Source organism: Palaemon carinicauda, chromosome 3, assembly GCF_036898095.1.
Source record: "Palaemon carinicauda isolate YSFRI2023 chromosome 3, ASM3689809v2, whole genome shotgun sequence".
Taxonomy (NCBI): domain Eukaryota; kingdom Metazoa; phylum Arthropoda; class Malacostraca; order Decapoda; family Palaemonidae; genus Palaemon; species Palaemon carinicauda.
Window position 1 is genome coordinate 68,514,710 of NC_090727.1, and position 10,000 is coordinate 68,524,709.

Below are 10,000 nucleotides of genomic sequence, written 5' to 3' on the forward strand. Positions count from 1 at the left end.
GCCCAGGCCCTCTGTCGAACCAAACTAGGACGAAGGAGGGCCAGGATGCACGGATGAAAAGTAAGATTGGGCCTCATAAAGGTTTAAAGGTCATTCATGAATGGCAGAGACAAGGGACAGTGACAATACCCTTACAGGACAATACCCTAGAGACGGACCAAATACACATATGATCAGCGCCCAGGCCCTCTGTCTAACCAAACTAGGACGAAGGAGGAAGGAGGACCATTTTTTTTTTTTTTTTTTTTTTTTTTTTTAGATCAGACAAGGGCTCTTACACACTTGCATCCTGTAGATGTTTAATTGTGTTTTTAGATTTGTAGGTGATTTGGGATATGGGATAATCTGAAACTCATATTTATAGGTGGTTTGAGATAGGATGTGGGGCAAGGATAATCAGCAACTTTTATTTATTGTTAACTGGCTTTCCATATATTTAGAGGCGCCCCAGTCTCTTTCAGGTCAAAGGAAAAGGAAGAAGGTGACGGAGGGGAGGAGGGCCAGGCAATGGCTGTTGATGACTCAGCAGGTAGATCTATAGGCTCCCCAAAGCCCCTATCCTTAGCTCACAAGGATAGTGAGGTTGCAGGCACTTTAAGAATCTATCGAGCTTGAGCCGGGCTCTAACCTTAATCTGGCAGATCACTATTTTTATTATTATTATTATCATTACTTGCTAAGCTACAATCCTAGTTGGAAAAGCAGAATACTATAAGCCGAGGGCTCTAATAGGAAAATAGCCCCGTGAGGAAAGAAATAAGGAAACTATAAGAAAAGTAATTAACAATTAATATAAAATATTTTAAGAACAGTAACAATATTAAAATAAAGATCTCATTTATAAACTATGAAAACTTTACAAAAATAAGAGGAAGAGAAATAAGATTGAATGGTGTGCCAGAGTGTACCCTCAAGCAAGAGAACTCTACCCCAAGGCAGTGGAAAACCATGGTACAGGAGCTATGGCACTACCCAAGACTAGAGAACAATGGTTTGATTTTGGAGTGTCCTTCTCCTAGAAGAGCTTCTTACCATCGCTGAAGAGTCTCCTCTACCCTTGGCAGGGACTTTTCCAATAGGCCACCTTAGTGAAAGGAATTTTGTCATGCATCAGATAAGGAATGATTTTTATAAAAAGCAGACACAATATGCATATCTTGGGTCGATTTTTATTATTAAATTAAAATGAGTTTAATTGAATATTACGTTTGCATTCCCAAGTGAGAGTAGTAGATAAAAGATATAAATATAAGCGAAAGAAACATATGTATTTGTTAAAGATTTTTTATTTAGGAATATAACCAGACACTTTCTCTTTTTTATATAGGGGAAATGAATATGTTAAAATAACTTAATCATATAAGGAATATACATATACAGAAAATAGAACTTTTAAGTAATTAGAACGATATCTCTTTTTTTTTTATTAGCATAAAATCCAGACGACTCTCGTACCGCCCCGGGAATAAATTACCTTTGAAGAATTAGGTCTCACCGCCGTTTGAAGTCTCTGGGACAACGATGTCCAAACTTATGGATGATTACGGGTATTGGACATTTCGCATGACCGTGACTTTGACCTTTGACCTCGACCCTCCAAAACTCAATAATTTTCAACTTCTTACATAACAGTTAATCCCTGCAATTTTCTTTACTCTACGATTAAAATTGTGGCCAGGAAGCTGTTCACAAGCAAACAAACACACAAACAGGGGTGAAAACATAACCTCCATCCCACTTCGTTGGCGGAGGTAAAAACACATGATTCCATACAAGTAAAAACTCTCTGTTTTTATATAGATAAAAGGTAAAGGACTTTAGTCTCGACCAATGAATATTTTGCCTTTGAAGAATTAGGTCCAAACCTCGTTTGATTTTACGTCTTGTGTACTTTTCATTTGGACCAGGTTTAAAGGCCAGACTCCGATTCATGAATGGGGGGACGGAGGGAGAGGGGGAGGGAGTAGAAAGTGGGGGAGGAAGTAGAAAGAGGGGGAGGGAGTAGAAAGAGGGGGAGGGATTATAGGTGTGGGGCAATGGGTGCTGGAAAGGGAAAATATACAAATCCAACGAGGATTTGTTTTCATTGTTTAATCACTTGGATTCGGAATGTCAAGAGTCGATGTCAGGAGTCGATGACCAAGTCTGGTAAGGATGGAGGAGGAGAGGGAAGGTTAAGACTTTGTAGTTTGGTTATCTTTTTATTGCTAACACAAATTGGCAATAGAATTATTCTCTCTCTCTCTCTCTCTCTCTCTCTCTCTCTCTCTCTCTCTCTCTCATTATTCTCTTCTGGTAGCGTCATCGGGTAAATGAATGGTAAAATGTTTTGCAATTTGGAATTTCAAACGTTTGTTGTCAGGAAGTCTCTCTCTCTCTCTCCTGTGTCCACTTCTTATAAATATGTCTAAGAATCTCTCTCCCTCTCTCTCTCTCTCTCTCTCTCTCTCTCTCTCTCTCCTGGTTTTGACTTCCTATAAGTATGTCTGTAAGAATCTCTCTCTCTCTCTCTCTCTCTCTCTCTCTCTCTTTTGGTAGCGTCATCGGGTAATTGAAGGGTAAAATATTTAGCAATTTGGAATTTCAAACGTTTGCTGTCAGGAAGTCTCTCTCTCTCTCTCTCTCTCTCTCTCTCTCTCTCTCTCTCTCTTTTTTTTTACTGTTTTCACTTCTTATAAGTATGTCTATAAGAATTTCTCTCTAGAATAAAATATTTTAAGAACAGTAACAACATTAAAATAAAATTTTCACATATAAACTATAAAAACTTAAGAAAAAAAAGAGGAAGAGAATTACGATAGAATAGTGTGCCCAAGTGCACCCTCAAGCTAGAGAACTCTACCCCAAATAGTGGGAGATCCTAGTACTGAGGCTATGGCACTACCCAAAACTAGAGAACAATAGTTTGATTTTGAAGTGTCCTTCTCCCACTGAAAAAACTAGAGCTGATATAAATGATACTCCAAAATCAAACCATTGTTCTCTAGTCTTGGGTAGTGCCATAGCCTCTGTACTATAGTCTTCCACTGTCTTGGGTTACAGTTCTCTTGCTTGTGGGTACACTCGGGCACAAAATGCTATCTCATTTCTCTTCCTCTTGGTATTTTAAAGCTTTTATAATTCATTTATGGATGATTTATTTTAGTGTTATTCTTTAATTTCTCGTGTACTTTATTTCCATATATCCTTTCGTCGCTGGGCTATTTCCCCTGTTGGAGCCCTTGTGCTTATAGCATCCTGCTTTTCCAACCAGGGTTGTAGATTAGCCAGTAATAATAATAATAATAATAATGATTATAATAATAATAATAATAATAATAATAATAATAATAATAATAATAATAATAATAATAATAATAATGATAATAATAATAATATAAAAAACGACAATAATAATAATAATAACAATAATAACAATAATAATAATACATAGTAATAATAACGACAACAACAACAATAATAATAATAATAAAAATAATAATAATAATAATAATAATAATAATAATAATAATAATAATAATAATAATAATATCAACAACGACAATAATAATAATAATAATAATAATAATAATAATAATAATAATAATAATAATAATAAAATGCAAAGATCGAAAAATCACGATTCCAGCAAAACAGCTGATTGACGCAAGTGAGAGAGAGAGAGAGAGAGAGAGAGAGAGAGAGAGAGAGAGTCTAGGTGTCTGGATCGAAGCAAAGCTATCTTGATAGACGGATCTCTGAAACCCATTGGTGGAAAAGAGAAACTTGGAAAGCCTTTTCCATCATAAATCTTATAAAACGAATCCCTGAAGAGGCTTTGAAGAGGCAGAAGATGATACGTAGGATAACCTATTGATCTTCCTAGCTTAGTTCTTACATCGAGGTCTGTAGGATGGTATTTCCTCTTGCTAAAAAACAAGAAGAAAAATAAATAGTCTTTTTGCCTTCGAATTGTTTACAAATGGCGAAATGCTTTTTGCTGAATGTAGTACTGATCTATCTTAGATTATTCTGAGGAAGGCAAATTTTTCGTGTTTTCAAGAAATGTAGAATTTTCTTTATGTATATATATATATATATATATATATATATATTTTAATATATATATATATATATATATATATTTTAATATATATATATATATATATATATATATATTTATATGATATCTAAATGTTTACCCCAGGCTTGAATCCTAAATTATTTATCTTACTATATTGTAAAATCAATAAATACACAGTGAATCATAAAAAAAGCTTAATGATAACGTCTGACGAAATATGCATAAAGAAACCTTTAAAAAAATATAGATTCAATATATCATTTTATCCATATATATAGTTTCAAGTTATCTGTGCACGCAAGTCTTTTCTATCTAAAATCAAGATAGTATTACTACTTTTTTCGCTATTGCCAAAATGTAATTTTCTCTGTTTTATATCTTGAAAAATCGAACCAATCTTTACATTATCACTCATTATCTTCGGTGTTCATTAAATTCCACAACAGAGCATTACACTATTTAACAGTTTTCATACTAAAAAAAAAAAAAAAAAAAAAAAAAAAAAAAAAAAAAAAAAGAGTTTCAGAAAGCAAAACAGAGTTCGCAAAAGCTTTATTTACATCGTCCATGGATAAACAACCTTAGTACACTTTCAGAGACCTTGCCTTTGAGGGAAGGTGTACGTTATACTGCCCTCTGGAAAAGCTTATAGTTTTCTTGTTACTCAGTGTAGTTTATTTCCGTGGATTGAATTTGTGTTTACTGAAGGTTCGTCTGTTGCATCGGAAATTGAAGAATTCTAATTTTGACGGTAAGAGTTCACTAAGGGTTTCCAAGTATTGTTTTTGTTCTTATTAACGAGTGTAAATCCCACCAATTGAAGAATTCTAATTTTGACGGGAAGAGTTCACTGAGGGTTTCTAAGTATTGTTTTTGTTCATAATAACCTGTGTAGATTCCATCAATTGAAGAATTCTAATTTTGACGGTAAGAGTTCACTAAGGGTTTTAAGTATTGTTTTTGTTCATATTAACGGGTAAGGACTTGGTAATCCAGTGAGTAGTTTAAGATTCGCTAGAGACGCTCATAGTTAAAGTCTTGGCTTTGATTAAAATTGCCACTGAGAATTTACGACAGTTTTAAAACTGGCTAATTATAGCTGCGAAGCTTATTCTGGTTTAATAATCTTCTATCTTGGTTATACTGAAATATGGAATAATGAGATGTAAGAAATATGTATTATATTGATTTTATACAATGAATGAATGTATAAAAAAGTACTCTTATGACTAAATAACTTTGTTTTATGGTTGTTACGGTGCTTTACAATTGACAACAAAATTTTCATATTTTTAATTTATTACTAACGATATTTATGGGACTTAATTAAGCGGAATGGTTTGATAATTATTTCAAAGGATTTTACGCTTGAAGATGATCTGTTAAATTTCAATATTATGGACAATCGCATATCGTTGAATATAAATACCTTACTAGATGTAGTTTTCTAGATTTTTGCCAAGTGTTTTGTGTTCTAGATCTTTGTCAGGTGAAAAAAGTTTTAAATAGAACTTTTGTTCAGGTGCAAAAGCCCTATCCTGTTCAGGTGCAAAAGTTCTACAATTTTCCATGCGCAAAAGTTGTGTCCCATGTCAGGTCAAAAATTATGTTCTTTGTCAGGTGCAAAAGGTCTATCCTTTTTCAGTTTCAAAAGTACTTTCCTATGTCAGGTGGAAAAGTTCAATACTACGTCAGGTCCAAAACTTTTATCCAATGTCATGTGCAAAAGTTCTAACCAACATCAGAATCAAAAGTTCTATTCTGTGATAGGTGCAAAAGTTCTATCGTATGTCCGATGCAAAGGCTCTATCTTATGTCCATTGCAAAAGTTCTATCCTATGTCAGGTATAAATTTCTGTCCTTTGTCAGCAGCAAAAGTTCTGTCCTTTGTTAGTAGCTTAAGTTCTGATCTATGTCAGTAGCAAAAGGTCTGATCATTGTCAGGTGTTAAAGTTTTGTCCTTTTTTAGGTGCAAAAGTTCCGTACTATTTCAGGTGCAAAAGTTCTATCCTTGTTCAGGTGCAAAAGTTCTATCCTTGTTCAGGTGCCAAAGTTCTATCCTTGTTCAGGTGCCAAAGTTATGTTCCTTGTCAGGTGCAAAAGTTATGTTCTTCTTCAGGTGCAAAAGTTCTATGTTAGGTGAAAAAGTTCTAGACTAAGTGCTATCATTTGTCAGGTGCAATGTACCATCCTTTGTCAGGTGCAAATGTACCATCCTTTGTCAGGTGCAAATGTACCATCCTTTGTCAGGTGCCAAAGTTCTATCCTTTGCCTTGTGCCAAAGTTCTATCCTTTGCCTTGTGCCAGAGTTCTATCCTTTGCCTTGTGCCAAAGTTCTATCCTTTGCCTTGTGCCAAAGTTCTATCCTCTGCCCGGTGCCAAAGTTCTATCCTCTGCCCGGTGCCAAAGTTCTATCCTCTGCCCGGTGCCAAAGTTCTATCCTCTGCCCGGTGCCAAAGTTCTATCCTCTGCCCGGTGCCAAAGTTCTATCCTCTGCCCGGTGCCAAAGTTCTATCCTCTGCCCGGTGCCAAAGTTCTATCCTCTGCCCGGTGCAAAGTTCTATCCCCTGCCCGGTGCCAAAGTTCTATCCCCTGCCCGGTGCCAAAGTTCTATCCCTTGCCCGGTGCCAAAGTTCCTGTAATCCAAATAAGACTGCTGCAGCCTGACTTAATTTTTGCCATGGAGCTTAACATTCCGCAATTAAGTTTTACGAGCAGAAAAATAATTTTGGATTAAAAAATGTTTTGGTATTCCATTTCATGAACTTTAAAAACTAACATAAACACAAATGTGTGCATTAATATGCATAACAATGAGCAGACCAATAGTACCACAAATGAGATTGAAAAAAAAGGCATCTCGTACCTCCTATGCCTCAAAATATTGGGGACCATAGTAGGAAGCCTAGGATTTTGGAGGGGAACCCCAAAGAGTAGTAGACTGCTCACATCAGAAACAAAAGGTGTGCATATATCACACTGTTGCTTTCAAGAAAATATATGTTTGGTACTTCATCCTTAAATTCCTACAATGGTGTAACTAGTTGACTGACAGTGATGCCTCCTAACCTAACATAGGAACGTGAATCCTTTCCTTGACGGTATCGTATACACTTGGACTCCACGTAATCTTGTCTTTAACACCCTGCAAATCTAGTAACATTTCAGGGAAGTATCCTTGCCTTAACCTAACCTGGGGTAAGTATAGGGGATTGGTATGTGATAAGAAAAGTCTTTTTACAGTTTATAGAATATGAAATATCTGTTTTGATGTTATTACTATTTTTAAAATATTTTGTTTTAATTGTTCATTGTATCTCAGGTCGTTTATTTATTTGCTTATTTCCTTTCCTCAGTGGGCTATTTTTCACTGTTGGAGCCCTTGCTTTTCCAACTAGGGTTGTAGCTTAGCTAGTAATGATGATAATAATAAAATGCTAATCAAGTTATAAGCAAAGATCATAGAAATAAGACCAGTGTTAATGTATGGATGAGAAACATGGGCTCTTAAGATGAAAAGAGAAGACAGAGCTTCAGGAAATAGAGATGAGAATGCTGATAGGGTTTATGGGAATACCAATGCTTGAAAGATGGTGAAGGTTACAGAGGTGATAAGAATGTCACTACCGAGATAGTGTGGCATGCGTTGAGGATGGATGGTGAGGAGGGCTTGGGAGGAACGTGAATTTAATATGTTGCTCGACCTTGACCTTGACCTTTGACCTTAACATATATTAATTGGCGTGGATTTTCATACACTCAAATATGAACCAAGTTTGAAGTCTTTGGGACAACGATGTCCAAACTTATGGCTGAGTAAGTGAATTGGACATTTTGCTTGACTTTTGACCTTGACCTTCCAAAATTTAATAATTTCCAGTTATTTATATAACAGATAAACCCTGCAAGTTTCATTATGATTAAAATTTTGGCTAGAAAGCTGTTCACTAACAAACAAATACACTAACACACAAACAGGGGGTAAAACATAACCTTCCAACTTCGTTAGCAGAGGTAATAATTCTTGGAAGATATGATAGAATAAACTAGGTTTTCTCAAAGCTTTTTACTATCGTTACCACAACCACAAGCAATATTGTGATAAGCTCTCCATTAAACTCCTACCCCATTCCCTCTTCAGTTAAGTGAAACGTAGTACACTGACAGTCAAAAGAGCCATTAAAAGGTTAAAGTTACCATTAACTGCAGAACACTTACTGGAGCAATCGAGAAAATAATCTTTCTGACATTTGACTCGCTTACATCACGAAGACATAATGGTAGTCTTATTTATTTGGCATTGAAAGGCACGAATGTAGGGGGGGAGGGGGGGGTACGAGTTGTTAGTTGAACAGGCTCACATTAGTCCTTTTATATTTTATATATCAAATATCTGGTTTAATGTTGTTAATGTTTTAGAAATATTTTTTTTTTTATTTTTCATTACTTCTTATATCGTTTATTTATTTCCCTTATTTCCTTTCCTCACTTGGCTATTTTTCTCTGTCGGAGCCCTTGGGCTTATAGCATCTTACGTTTCCAACTATGGTTGTAGCTTGGCTAATAATAATAATAATAATAATAATAAAATAATAATAATAATAATAATAGTTACGTCCGCCGACGAAGTTGGAAGGAGGTCATGTTTTACACCCTATATGTGTATTTCTGTGTGCGTTTGTTTGTGAGGAGCTTCCTGGCCACAATTTAGATCGTAGAGTAATGAAACTTGCAGGGATTAAATGTTATGTAAAAAAATGGAAGTGATTAAATTTAGGAAGGTCAAGGTCAAGGTCAAGGTCATGGTCAAGCAAAATGTACAGTTCCCGTAATCAGCCATAAGTTTGGACTTCGTTGTCACAAACTTCCAAATTAGTTCATATTTGAGTGTAGAAAAATCCACAACAAATAATACATGTTAAGGTCAAAGGTCAAGGTCGAGTAAAAGATCGAGAAAATAACCTGCCGTGACGTAGGTCTGCGCTATACTGATTGCCCCTCTAGTTATTATAGTAATGAATCTATTTACATCACATTATTTCGTTTACCATTATCATTTATGCATTTACTGAGTCTCACTTAAGGAAATATTACGTTTAGAAAACTGCTTCATTACCCTCCAATGGTGGCCTGTTGGTAATGTCCTTGCCTGGTGATCGCCCGACCGGGGATCGAGTCCCTCCTAAAACTCGTTAGTTTCATTTGTCGCTGCAACCTCACCATCCCTTATGAGCATAGGATGTGGGGTTTATGGGAGCCTATAGGTCTATCTGTTGAGTCATCAGCAGCCATTGCCTGGCCCTCCTTGTCCTAGCTTGGGTGGAGAGGGGGCTCTAGCGCTGATTGTATGTATATATGGTCAGTCTCTGGGGCATTTTCCAGCTTCATAGGGTAATATCACTGTCCCTTGTCTCTGCAATTTATGAGCAGCCTTTAAATCTTTAAACCACTATGCATGGCTTAAATGCGCTTTGAAAACCAATTCTAGATTTAGATCATTTCCCCTTTTAAAAAGACTTTTTTTCTAGCGTTAGACAACTAAAACACTTAATATATTGAGAAAAAATTATATTTTTTATAAGAGATTTTCGGTGAGTACTTGAGACGGACATTTTTCAAATTTACATATATTACGGCAGATTTTTTTTTTATTATTTGTTCTTTTCATTGCCTTATATTATATGATATACTTCATGAATAATTCAAATTCCAAATTTAGGGAAGGTTTTGAATAGATTATTCTCTCAACTCTGTAGGATCTGTAATATGGATCTTTGGAAATCGTCCAGCCAACAGAAACCTTCGGTACTGTAGAACAGTATAAGAGAAAAAGCACCAGACTTGATGGGAATTCAAAGTTGTTCAGATTCCATGTGAAATGAAGGAACGACGAAGTAAAAAAACTCAATTTATAGCCCCTAGAAGGACGTGTTATCG

At 35.6% G+C, this 10,000-nt stretch overlaps 1 long non-coding RNA gene across 1 annotated transcript in view; it reads left to right on the forward strand.

The window, feature by feature from the left end:
- The first annotated feature begins 4,674 nt into the window (after positions 1 to 4,674).
- Positions 4,675 to 10,000, forward strand: part of LOC137637749 (uncharacterized) — a 10,390-nt gene continuing 5,064 nt past the window's right edge. The window contains exon 1 of the long non-coding RNA XR_011043777.1: positions 4,675 to 4,814. This is a non-coding gene — a long non-coding RNA (uncharacterized lncRNA). The remainder of the gene's footprint in view (positions 4,815 to 10,000) is intronic.